The 14,057-nt window shown below is 39.6% G+C and overlaps 1 protein-coding gene across 1 annotated transcript in view; it reads left to right on the forward strand.

Moving 5' to 3' along the window:
- Positions 1-14,057, forward strand: part of FHOD3 (formin homology 2 domain containing 3) — a 341,206-nt gene that overhangs the window by 117,665 nt on the left and 209,484 nt on the right. The window contains exon 3 of the mRNA XM_010008354.1: positions 12,629-12,696. The gene's annotated coding sequence lies outside the window, so the exon portion shown is untranslated. The remainder of the gene's footprint in view (positions 1-12,628; positions 12,697-14,057) is intronic.

Here is a 14,057-nt window from a genome sequence, read left to right on the forward strand (position 1 = left end):
GTTTGAAAATATAAATGGATGGTAGGTGGTATGTAGAGAGCACTGGGAGGATTGCCTCTGGGGAGGCTAAAAGGAAGACTCTTTTTATGTGCTTCAGAAATAGCTTTTTGTTGTTGTTACTATTTTTAACAAATACAGATGTAGAGGTTTGCTGGTACTAAAAAGGATTGTTTGGATTGTTCAGCTGTTAAGCTGCAAACATGGTATTCTCTGGCCGTTGCAAACTTGCCAGGGAGCTGCCCTGAGCCATATGGAAAGGAATCCAATAGCTTGAATGACTTTTCATATAAATTATATTTGTTAGAAAAACTATTAAAGTGGAGGAATTGGGGTGAAAACTTAAGCCAAACTGATGCTAGAAGTGTTCCAGGGTCTGTCTCACCTTTGTCTTTGCAGACAGTGAGAGAAGTGAAGGGCTGCTGCCCCAAAGGACAACACACTGTTGCTTGGAGAGGCATTGGCCAGATTTTGTTTCAGGAAGGAAAATCTGTGCCAGAGCAGTGGGTGGTTTTGTATATAAGCTTCTTTCATGCTGCTATGTAGAACCTGTGCAGCTGATGCACTTAAGCAAACTCACTATTTCCAAATGCAGGAGAGGCATTGAGCACAGAGGTTTTTATTTGTTGTATTTGATAATGGAGGTGAACTGTTTGCTCAGATATTTTCTTTGTATTCTCTGTCACCTTTACATCTATCCATACTGTTGTGGAGCTTAGTTGTAACTCACATTTTGTTCCTGGAAAATCTGGGATATTTTTTATGTGTGAAAATGGCCAAGAAATTCCAAAAGTGAAGTTCCCACTAGATGAGCATGGTCTTTTATCATTAATTTCCTGATTTTAATATGTGTGACTTTAGGAACCTCCCTTCTTCCTATTCATGGTATTTGGAAAGTGGAGCAGTAACTCACTTTTACTTCATTTTTATAAGGATGTGAAGTACCTCAGTACTTCCACTGTAAAATCTCCGCAGTCTGATGTACAGATCAATATGAAGGTGTGTTCCCACTGCTGGAAAAGCCTTCATATTCACAACAATCTCAGTAGTAATAAAAAACAGCAGTTGGAAGGACAGATAAATCGCACAGGAGTGAAGGACGTGCTGCAGTGGTCTCTTGCAGGGCTATTGGGTGCAGCATGTGAAACTTGAGACTTTGGGCTCCCCCATGGTGTCACCTCCCTTCCTTGAGTGTGTTAAGCTTATCATGGGCCCTGTGCTGTGTTCTTGGGGATCCCAGGGTGCCTTTTGCTGTAAGGCATGGTATGGCAGATGGAATAGCATTGTTCCAGCCACCTGCACCAGGCGTGTGCCAGCATGACTCAGGAGATGGTGAGGCACATGGTGCAGCAGCAGTAAAAAAGCTGGGAGGTGAGTTGTCCAGAAGAGAGAGTGGACCTCCGAGTCTCTCCAGGCTACTGCATGAGGCCTAGCCATGTGTTTGACCTGGCATCCACGTTGGATGAGATTTGTGCATTGGCATGAACTTACCTCAATAAATTCATGGTTCTTTTCCAGTTTATTCTTTTCCATTCTTTTGCCAAAATGGTGTGTTTTTCGTGTGTCCCAGCAATTTCAAAATGATGGGAAACTTGCTGACCCTAAATTACTTTGACATCTGCTAAGAGTATTTGTGCTACACTCTGTCTTTCTGCACGTCTGGTATTTCTTCATTCCCTCTCTGTTGCAGATCAGCCTCTGTTAACTTAATTTCTGTTAATTTAACTATATCCTTCAAGTATTATAAAGAAGCAGCCTTCAAGAACCCTAACACGCATCAAGACACATGGAAAAAGGCATATAAAAGTTTTTTAACAAAGTTGGCTAACTAGTCTAATGTTTTTGACTGAGATCATGTCTGCTAGGAACGATGCAATTATTACTTGAAGGGATTGTTCTTTGCTATTTGACTCTAATACTAAAGCAAACCCAAGTCTTTGTTGAAATGCTCTTTATCCTTTTTACTGAAAGTCAGTAAAGCCTCAGTTGCAGTGCTGTATCTGAGTTGGGCAGTTCAATTACTGTGTCTGGGTTTGGACATGTGAAGATGCAAGTTTATTAAAGGATGTACACAAGAACAAGAAGGACTATCAGAGGTTTAGGAAAGACAAGCTACAAGTAAAGTTGTTTAATGTAAAGAAGAGGCTGTTACATGGAGACATTGTAAGACTTTTCAGACCGGGAAGGTATGAATATTAAATTTAAACTAAAACAGAAGTTTTAGAAATCAATATTATCATCAGTAAATGTATTGAAATATTGAAATTTATTTCCTGGAGATCTTGTGGCATTTCCACTGGAATTCTTTGCTTATTCTGTTAATTAATTAATTTTGGGGAAAAAATCCTATCGATGAAACTCCACTGGAGTCAGGTGCCCCTCTAGGAGCTTTCCAGAAGGGATCTTCATGACCATGTGGCTGATGTTTTTGGGTGATGCTGGAGTACAAAGAAATATCAATCCTTAGTATATGTTGGATGTCTCAGTCACAAGCACATCTACTGGTTTTTGTATGTGAAGATTTTGTGGTGGATCCTTGGTCATAGCGACTCCAAATGGTAAAAAAAAAACAAAACAACAACATTGAGTTGGAACCTTGTTGCCCCCAGCAGTGTGGCTGTGAGTCTGGAAAGTCTCACAAGTATGTATACAATGCAGGCTCGGGTATTTAAAGATGCACACCATTGCAATCACTAGCAGCAGTCAGGGGAGAAGCAGTTTTATGAGACTTTCACCATCAGCTGTTGATGCTCTTTCACCTGTTGCCTTACTGTCAGATGAGTGGTCCATACTTGCTACCTAGGTTTTCAAACAGTGTCTGATGGGATCGAGCATGTGCAGTTAATGAAGAGGCTGCATCCTCAGAGGTCCAAAAGCTGGCAAATCCTGATGCAGTTTGTGCAGATGGACTGGGAATACTGGAACTACTGGGTCTTGGAGATAGCCTCTGACATATTCTGGAATGTCTTACACAACAGTAAAACTTGGTCTCAACTTGAAGCTCAGGAGCTCACTCACGTTCTTGGCACAAACATGTGATGTCTTTGTACTTGGATGTTTTGCCTCTTGCCAAGGTGTCAGCACAGATAAGACATCCATAATTCTAGAGGTCCCAGGTGTGTGCCTAAATATTTTGTCTTTTTTTTGGTGATAGGTTGCTATAATTTTCTTGCTGGTCTTTGTTTACTAGCACTGATTGAGGATTTAGGGCAGCATGTTGGCACTGAGTTTAAAATAAAAGCAGAAAACTGAAATCATGACCAGCACATTGCTATTAAGTATTTGTAATCCAAGTGGTACTGATGTGCTTGTTCATGCACAAGAATACAGGTCAGCAATTTGGAGACCCAGTTATAAACTGACACAAATGTTAAGGATTGGCCTCAACATTTGTTTTGTGATTATTTTTTAGCCTCAGTTTGGTTACAGTAATCTCTAGAAAAAGCAGTAAGTTCTTCTGTATTACTTTCTTTTCTAGGAATTTTCCCTGGCCCTATTCTATTGAATTATGCAACCTATATTTTAGTATAACAACTGCTTTCCTGCTGTATTACTCTCTAGGGAACAATTCTGCATTAGTAAGGGGATGAACAAGATGACCTCTTAAGTCTTTTCCATCACCACTTGCTGTAATACGGTGCTGTAATATTTGACCTTGTTACACAGCCTTTTCCCTTCTGTAACCCTTTTACAGAAGAGCAGTCACAGCATTTTTTGGACGTGCAGAAGTGCCTGCCTTTGAAGTTATTAACCTGAAGTACTGTTTCCTACACTTCAGAACTGCAGAGCATATTAGTGCCTTTTGCATTCAAGTGGAGAGGACCTGTATAAATAAATCATTTCAGGGAAGTATGCTGCAGTGCCTGTTCTGTAGCTGGAATGAATAGGGTGAAAAGGCAGAGGATCTTTATTTTGTTAATATGTTGGCAAGACTATAACTTTTGAGGATGTGTTTCTAGTGTCACTTTTTATACCAAGGAAGGAAGGAAGACCCAGTTGCTTGACCAGCTTGTTCTAAATCTGTGCTGTGTCCGTGGACCTACACTGTGTACTACTTCACTGCTATTTTTTTCAACATCAAGCTTTCCCTGTGTGTCCAAAGTTACTGGTAGGTATCAGACTGGATGGGAAATGTAACTATAAAGGAGAATCCTGTATTCTATCTTGCAAAATCAGAAAGGGTATCTATGAGAAAAGTAATTCGGAAATGGAAAAAAGAAAACTGTAGTGATGTTCAAGAGTTAAGTGCATTCAAAGATGCCTTGCTGTTCCAGTTTGTTCCAAACTTTCAGCTTACAGAAGGCAGCAGATTCTTTTTGTGACATTGGCTTGGCAATAATTTCTCCAGGTCCAGCCTGAACACAAAAGCCAGTTCTAAAAAAACCCCTCTTTTGCAATGAACACCCCCTGCATTTTCTTTGTCTCTCCAGAGGCGTCTGATTTATAAAGCCTGGGGTTTTTTCAGTCGTTGAAATACTTGAGCAATTCTAGTGTCTTGGGATTGTTCTGCTTTCTGTGCTATTTAGTGATTTTTTGTTGACTCTGGGTTTGAATGTCCCATTCTGCTTTTTAAGTAAAAGCTGCTGTTCTCTCCTGCTGTTGAGCTTTTTAGTTGCTTATATCCTCTTTTCTGCAGCAGCAGTAGAAGTCAACTGCGACAGGTTTGTGCAAGTTGGGAAAACAGTAGTGAGCACAGAGATATAAAACCAATGGCAAAAACATCAGCTTGTATGTCCTCTCAGTTCCTTATGAGTAAGCAGGGCCTTAATTCATTAAGTAATTTAGAATTTAGTGAAAGGAAGTTTTGACACCATCAGTGTTTAAGATTTTAGCATAAAGCAGTGCAACATACAGAGAGTACCAGCTTCTATAGCTGTAACCCTCAAGATTCAGAAGATGGAAACTAAGGTTTCCTATTGCACTGAACTATATAAATACTTGCTGCACTTTAGCATCTCCCTTTAGCATAAAGTCATTGGCATTTGTTTGTCATGGTTTGTACAGAGAGTGGGACAAATATTCTTCCTGGTTCCACATGCATGTGGAATGGGTCTACAGGAGCAAAGGGATAGTAATTTAGAGTTTTGTGAAGGGGGAGCTAGTTAATGGTTTATACATGACACATGCTTTGCTTGAAGGCAAGCAGCATAAACAGAAGTTTGGTAGAAATGGTTGAGAGGAGATATCAGTTTAGACCTGTGAGGTGCCCCAACTATGATGAAAACTGGGAAGACCATCCTACCAGTTATGTGTATAAACCTCCTTCTTTTACATCTCACTGAATTATTTAGATGTTGCTGTAGTTTATCTGTATGTTGGTAATGAATCTCAAGCATTGACTAAAAGCTGGAACCAAGGGTGGAAGAGTCTCTGGGATGTTCAGGAATGATGTGATCAGAAAGAAAAGGACCTACCCTGAAAGGATTATTTCTCTCTCTCTGTATTACCCAGATTATTCAATTTCTCACTCAGCCTTTTTGTGCTTCCCAACTCTTAAATTTAGTTCTTTGTAGGTGATAGTTTAAGCATTGTTTCTTACTTTAAGCTTTACTTTTTCATATCAGTGGCACTCCAGACCTTCACTTCTCCTGCTGTCTGTTCTTCCTCTTACTGACTCCCCTCTGCTTTTATGTGCTTCTCTTTATGGTGTCTCTCTGTTATTGTATGTCTCTGATTCCTCATCCTTAGGGTTGTCATTTTTCTGCAAGTTTTCTTGTTGTTACTCTTTTCCCTGCAACTGATTGAATCTCATTTCATGTCTCTGGGCAATACAGGAGTAAAAATCAGGGTACTCTTTGCAGGGAGAATATTTGCATCTGAAGGAGTGGATACATTTGTCACTGAATTTTAATGTATACTTGTGCTGACAGTTAAATATGAATTCCCTTGTGATAGAAGTTAGACACTTCAGAGAAACTTACAAAAAAGGCTAGCTCCAGTCCTTCTTCCCAAAGTGGGCTTTCTGCCCTTTGTGCTCTCCCTCAGGAAATCCAGGGGACTATTTCTGCTGGTTGCTTCTTGCAGTGGCAGAAGAACAGACTTCTGCCCTTGAAGAGGCAGGAAACTCCTGAAGCGCAAGTGTACAGAGTTGCTGCGAAGCACTGGCTGCACCACGTACTTTTCATTCCCAGTGGAGATCACACCATGGAGTTCTCCCTGCTTGCTTGTCTAAGCCCATGGCCTCCCTGGGCTTTACAGGTGGCTCTTCTCATATGAATCCTCTGCCAGCATGGCTTTCGGATATGGGATGGGAAGGGATGTCCAAGGCTATTTTAACGTTTTCCTTCCTCGCTTTCGACCCCCTGCAGGTCTTTACAGAAAAGAGAAGGATGGAGGCTCCGTGAGGGCTTTCCTAATATGCAGGTGTAATAGGATCCTCTCCCCACAAAGGATCCCCTCTCTCAGTGGAGGCAAAGGACCCTGCACATTGAGGGGACACACTGTTCCAGATAATTAGCTAAGCAGCTGCTCTGTGTCTGAATGAAAAGGAGAGGAGGGAGGTTTTGCTCTGATGGGGAGCCGGGGCAGCATTCCTTGGAGGCAGCCCGCACATTCCTCCAAAGCAGTCGGCACCCACGGTGACATGGGCTCGGCATTGCTCAGCCAGGCTTCCTGAGATTTGTACGCAGCCGCTCGCTCAGCCTCAGGTCCTTTATTGTGGGAAAACTCCTTTTCCTTGCTGAGTGCAGCCCATTTATCCCTGGATCAGTGAAAGAATATATAGCTTGAACTCGCATGTGACAAGCTGTGCTAGTTAATGCATAACCAACTGTTTATAGAGAGAAAATAAGATCACATTCGGAGAAAAAAAAAAAAGATTTGTAATATGTGAAACAAAGCAATCTCCGCAGAAGCAGCAACTGTGTTAATGCAATAATGGGCAACTTGCCTGTGAATGAATCTCTTCTATTTTCTAGGGTGTCTGGGAGGAAAAGGAGGGTGCCTTTTCTGGCCAACACATTTATGACTAGCTTTTGTGGACAAAAGCATAATTAAAAGGAGAGCCTGTTCTTGGCATGCGACCAGGTCTTTTCTTAGAGGGCTGCTTTAATTTGTTTGACATCCAGTGAAAGACTGGCATACTGCTCTAATTAGTTTTATATACAGTTGTTTTATAGATCTGCAGCACTATATGTACCCATGGGCCCACTCGAGTAACCTAGTGAAGTCTACCAGGCTGCCTCCTGAAGTGTGTTCACAGGATTGGACTCTTATGCCTAACTTCTTGCTGTGCTTCTCAATTTTTTACCCAGTTCTATAATTGTGTAAATTCATTAAGATAAAATGACACCCATTGAAAATTGGAATGGAATGGAGCAGTAAATTTGGAAGTGCGGTCCTTGCCATTGCCAGAAAAGAGGATGTTTTTATTGTTATAAATATTTCTCTTTGTTCTTCAATTTTTTGCCTCCTATCAATGCTGGTGGAAACCTAGACAGTTCATTAAAATTCTTGAATAGTATTATTGTTACTTCTATCACTAATAGTTTTTCCTAGCAAGTGCTTAAAATAATATTCATTGTTGCAGGGACAATAAGTTTTTCGTTTCTAAGTACAAGCCACTTTGCGAGTGGCTAGTGGATGCCAGAAGATACTGCTATTTCTGACCCATGCAAGGCTTTTAGAAATGAATGGCAGGAAATGTTTTAAGTGTCTTTTAATTAGATCTGCACCAGGTACCCTGCTAATGTAATCAAATGTGAGTTGATCCCCCTTTTATGTTTTTGTAAGGAAAGAAGCTTCAACTTTAAATTATAGTTTAAAGAAAAGAGGCGTGGATGGGAGATGTGGAGGTCATTCAGGCAGCAGCAAGTGAAGCAGAGCAACTCCCATTTGTGCTCAGCCAGATGTTCACAAACCTTTGCCAATAGCTCAATAGCTGATGCTACATAAATTACTATATCCCAGGGACTAATTCAATGGGTGTGATGGAAGAGGAAGGGAGGAGGATGGTACCCTGTCGGTCAGAGGTCAAGTGTAACACATGGGACTGAACCAAGCAATATTCAGCCAGCTCTGCTAATTCTGTAGTTAATATGGGATGAAAACACTCATTTTCCTATAGAAAGCAGAAGAAAAGTCAATACTTCTATTAAGAATATAAAGACTAATTATTTTATTTAAGAAGTTCCTTTTCCCAATGAAATCTGAGCCTCTGACAGCACTCTTTAAAAATATAGAATCCCCTTCAAAAGCTACCAGTGCTTCCTCAATAAAATAAAGATGTTCAAAGGCTTCTCTTGCTTTCTGAAAAGATGCTGATTGCAAACCAAACTGCCTCTCCTCCACCACCACGTTTTTACCAAATTCACCTTTTCACCTATTGTGAGTTGTTTTCCTTTTCCTCCTGTCTAGGAGAGTTCTTTTTTTTACAAAAGTAAAAACAAACAAAAATCCAGAGTAATAAATAATGGTTTTCTTTAAAGTGTGAAGCCTTCTCTTGACCGAAGTGCTGCCTTTGTAAGAAAACAGGCACTTGTGTGTTGCTGCCTTTCATGCATGTCTGTCTATATCATAAGTCTGCTTATCTTTGACGCTCTGCCTGTAAAAAGAAGTGGTAAGCTAAAGGGAATCTGTTTGTCTTTCAAGGATATACGCGTACCAGTCATAATGTGGAGGGTAATTTAACAAACACAACTCTTGCATGTTACATATAGGTAGAGAAAACTCAAGCCCATACCAGTATCTGATTTTCTGTCAGATATTTTCAAAATAGGTTACTGATTTTGAATGTTTCAGGTTGGCAGTGCTGATGCTTTTAATTTCTCGAGGTGTCCTACAGTTGGCAAATAGAAATCAGGGTTTCAAGGTTAACAAAGTACATTCTGCATCCCAAACAGCTCAATCAGTTGGAAGCCCATGGAAGGACAGAATGCCTTTTCTTTCATAAAATAAAGAAATAAGCAGTGCCCTCTAGTGTTAGTTAACGTCAGAGGGATCCACCAGCCGAACTTTCTATCATCTATCTGCAGTTAAATCTATTTCATAGCCGCAGATGCAGATCTTTGTTTCTTGAAAGAAAGCAGTAAAAAAGAACTGCAGTAGCATAGCTCAACAGGATGTAACTGTCAGAAATGCAGTCATTAATAGGTAGATATTACATACAGTCAGATATCTCAAACTCCCTGGCCTATTTTATCTTCTCTAATCTTGTAGTGTATGAATGTAGTATGTCTGCAGCCTTTACCTGACCTTGGAAAGGGTGGGAGATGTGTTTTAGCAAAGGGCCACGGATTTGTGAAGTTTCAGGGAGAGGTGTAGCAGTGAGTGTTCCTACCTGAAATTCAGAGGTTCTATTTCTGGCATAAAGCATCCCTGGTGTATGTATTCAAAATTATCTACAAAGCTTTATAACAGGCAGTGAGCAGGTAAGTCTTCTGGGTGTCCTTAGAGAACCTCAGAATTTTTTGGTACTGGTGATTGTAGCAGGTTGGAGTTCTCTTTCAAAGCTGTGTGCATTATTTGTTTCAGTTAAAGACAACTCTGCCAGAAATGCACCATGGGAATTACAGTCATCTCTGTGCTTTAGCATGGAAATCTATTTCTCAGTCTGTATAAAAGAGGGCAATGCTTTAAATTGCTAATGTAAAACAAGTGTTAAAAAACATTTGCTATTTGGTTTCTGAATCACGTTCAGTGTGAAAACATTGTAAACAAATATGTCTTTCCCTTTCTGTTGTTTTATTTTCTACCATAGAAAAATAGCTTAGGAATCATTATTGCCTTGCAGTTTCTGTTGATGCATTTTCTTGGCCTTGTTTGCATTCTGGGATGAACCTGAATTCCTGTTGTGTTGAAGTTAGGGTTGACAAATGGGAATCCTGTAAACCTTCAGAGTGTTTTACTGAGCGTCCCTGAGCTGTAATCCGGTGTATGCATTTATTGTTTTCTGGAAAACATCACACAGAAATACAGTAAAGGTGCAAGCTTTTATAAATTGACCCGTGCAGTGCCTTGGCTTACCAGGCTTTTCTGCATTTTGTGAGGTTCACTCTCAAGTGCGGTTTTCTAAACCAAAACATCTAATGCAGCATGACTCCAAGAAGTGACCATCTCCTTTCCTCCTTGGGTTATGGTCTGTGAATGCTTCTGATGGCTGCCAGCACAGTAAGAAGTGGATGCCAAGACACATACAGTCAGTATGTTGTCCATGTGTAAGAATATCAGGTGAGGAGGATAGGAATTTGTATGTCTGAGCTAATTCAACAAGATTAGCCTCACATGAGGAGGGATTATGCAAATGTCTGTGTAGATTGCTGTGCCCTGGAAATAGATGTTAGAAGTGAACTGATTTACCTGAACTCCTCAAAAGGAGGGTCAGACCAGTTCAAGCCTTTGTGATATGTTCTTCTGTCTTGTTGCTACTGCTGTTGCAAACATGATACTTCTGGTAGTTACTGATTATTCAGCTCTAATGATAGACCCCTTTTTGAGCTGCAGTTAGTAACTTTATTCTTGTTTGCTACATGTGAGCAGGGCGAGCATTGTTCGTGCTGATTGCCAAGGATGATGTTATGCCCTGTGAAAATACCAAGAAGAAAAATGTTCAGCATTGTTCCTCTGAGATGTACCAAAAATCTGCACGCACCAATGAAAGCAACCAGCATTATGGTATCATAACAATGGCTCATTAGGACTTTACCCTCAGCCGGGATGATGATTGTTCCTGATTAAGACCAAGAGCAACAGATGGCATTTGTTAGGACATTGATATTTATGTACAGAGTTGCCAGCACTTTGAGAAGTGGTGCCTCTGTTAATTAAGATGATAATGTACTGCCTTGTTTGGAGAGATTCTGCTTGTAATGATGCTGCTGAATTATGAATAGAGGGAAATTAGTAATAACAAATGCCAGATGGAGGTATCTTTCAAAGAGGACTATTTTGTGTAATATGGCATGTAAAGTTGACAGACTGGGTCTTAAAAGACCTTTATTATTCTTTAAGTTTTCCTGACAAAATTACTCTTTATCCTGCCAAGAAATGTAGTTTCACATGCCAGTGCATTTTTAAGCAAGAGTAATTAAAGTATGCCTCTAAGTTTATGGCTTGAAGTGAAATTCATTCATCCAATGTTTTGTCAGGAATCTATAAACAGTGCAAGGAAGGAGACAACTTACAGCAACAATAGTTTTGCCAATTCTGCATGTTGTACCTTTGAAATCAGAGGCAATCTGGTATGAACAAAACTACTTTCAAAGCTTACCAAAAAAAGTGTAACTTTTGCTGAAGTTTTACTTCACATTCTTCCTTTGGTTGAAGATGACTGTTGAGAATAAGGAATGTTTTTCTAAAATTAAAACTTGCCTCCTTTCATTGAAGTAAAAAATTATTACTGAGTTATAAATGCATCAAATCTTCAAATGTTAGGCTTTTGTAAACTTCCTGAGAGAGGGAAATAAAATCTAATGTGTTTTTGTAGTGTAAAGTAGTAGTTAAAAGAGCGGAGACAAGGGAAAGAAAGTAAGAAATAAAACTTTGGGGTTGATATTTCCTCATATGAATATTTCCATTCCATGGGCATTCCATCTTTGATCTTATGACCTGTCGGCAGCTGTCCTTTGCAGAGGTCTCTTCATGATGATCTGTGCATGAAGCAGAGTATGTCATGAGAGGTGACCATGAACTTTTGATTTTCCTTTGTAATTGTCCTCAGATTGCATTAGTATAATAAAATAAAATTTAGGACTGTAGCAGTGTGGCATATAGTCTCTCTATGATTTGCCAAATGTAGTAGACCAGGAGGACTTGAATAGCATACCTTCTGCTCCATCCATACATAGTCACAAATCACTTCCGAATACACAACAATAAACTTGATATGTCCAGTCCAAGACCTCTTCCAAAGGCGCAAACATTGTGGGCAGGGTTCAAACTGATACCAAAACATGTCCTTTTGTACTCTTTAAATTATTTCAGAGTGTGCGTTAGTAGAGGAATAAGTGATGTAATATATTTCAGTATTGGATGATGAAAAGAAGGCTTCTGCTCCATTTAGAAAAAATATCGAGATCATTTTTCATGGGAATAAAACACTGTTTTGAATTATGCTTAGAACAGACTGTCCGACTATTTCTGGTATTAACATTCATTGCCATTGCAGAAAGGATTTAACAATAGAAAGATGAGAACATGAGAAAAGAATGTCTAGAGGGAAGGCAGTCAAGGATGGGATTCAGTGGCTCTAGTTTTGATAACAAAAGCAAAGAGTGCTCTCAGTTGAGTCTTTTGAGACTAATCTGCGACTTTCAATAAACCCTATATTTACCTTAATGCAGAAAGAACAGGATTTCTAGGCATTTTCAGAAACCCTTTAGAGCAGTGTTTCTTGCTGATCTTGTTGAAGCTATTATGAATTTACCTGGGAGATGCGATTTGAAATTATGAACAACTGAACCCTGGGTTTATTTGCACTTTTTAAATGAACGAGTCCTGCATATATATATATATATATATACATATACATATATATATATATAAAGCTCCTTTCTTTAACAGCAGTCTATCTAATGGCAAAAGAGCGCTATGACTCTTCCACTCCAACTCTTTGGAAATCTGTATTACTTTTTTTGCCACATGGTCAGTTTTGTTTATACTAAACTTTTTTCTGTTGTTTCTCTTTTTTTCCCAGAAAAACTTTACAATTCAAATGGACGGGAGCTGAGACGGGCACTTTTCTCCTTGAAACAAATATTTCAGGTGAGCAAAGAATGGCTGTTCATTCTGTGATTTGAACATGAATTGAATTTCTTTTTTAATCTTTTTAATTTAGGGAACTTCTTACAGTTTCTGGCAAAAAGAGAATGTTAAGATTTTGTTTGTAATGTATAATTAGCCAGTTGCTTCTCAGGGTTTTTATCTCCCTATGGTCTGCAAGTCTTTCCTTGCACTTTCAGTCTGTTAGAAGGCATGACCGGATGTGGAGTAATGGCAGAGTTTAGGAGCTGGAACCTGCCAGGAAAGGAGAGAAGAAAACTGGGACTCTCAGGTGGAAAATTATGCTGCTCATTAGACAGTGGTGTAAGTTCTGTATTGAGGAGACTGAGAGGGGACTGTAAAAAGAAGACCTAGAGAGCTCATTTCTTTAACAGCAGTCTGTCTAATGGCAAAAGAGCGCTATGACTCTTCCACTCCAACTCTTTGGAAATCTGTATTACTTTTTTTGCCACATGGTCAGTTTTGTTTATACTAAACTTTTTTCTGTTGTTTCTCTTTTTTTCCCAGAAAAACTTTACAATTCAAATGGACGGGAGCTGAGACGGGCACTTTTCTCCTTGAAACAAATATTTCAGGTGAGCAAAGAATGGCTGTTCATTCTGTGATTTGAACATGAATTGAATTTCTTTTTTAATCTTTTTAATTTAGGGAACTTCTTACAGTTTCTGGCAAAAAGAGAATGTTAAGATTTTGTTTGTAATGTATAATTAGCCAGTTGCTTCTCAGGGTTTTTATCTCCCTATGGTCTGCAAGTCTTTCCTTGCACTTTCAGTCTGTTAGAAGGCATGACCGGATGTGGAGTAATGGCAGAGTTTAGGAGCTGGAACCTGCCAGGAAAGGAGAGAAGAAAACTGGGACTCTCAGGTGGAAAATTATGCTGCTCATTAGACAGTGGTGTAAGTTCTGTATTGAGGAGACTGAGAGGGGACTGTAAAAAGAAGACCTAGAGTAAGTTGGGATGATGGCCAAACATTGACCTAATAATTGACAAATAGACTAGGTTTAAGCCACATCAGAAACTGCAAAGGGGTGCAAGAGACATGGGACAGATCTGATAAGGAACCAAGATGTAGTGGGAGAGCTCTGGAGGAATTAGAATTTAGATTGAGGTTAGAGGAAACTATGTACTGGTTAAATAAAAGGTACTTCATAGAGCTGAGGAAGGTATGGTAGTGACTGATGAGTTTAAGTTTTATGAAAGACTTGCTGAACAACAGGAGTAGATGGTGAAAGGTGGAAAAGTTTATGGAAAATTTTAGTAATTGAAGGTGTCTTCTGGGTGAGAAAAAAGCCCTTGAATTTAGAATATTTGGACAGCTCCAAAACTGTCTCCTTGAAGCATT

This window comes from Chaetura pelagica, unplaced genomic scaffold (assembly GCF_000747805.2).
Source record: "Chaetura pelagica isolate M959 unplaced genomic scaffold, ChaPel_1.0 scaffold71, whole genome shotgun sequence".
NCBI classification, from domain to species: domain Eukaryota; kingdom Metazoa; phylum Chordata; class Aves; order Apodiformes; family Apodidae; genus Chaetura; species Chaetura pelagica.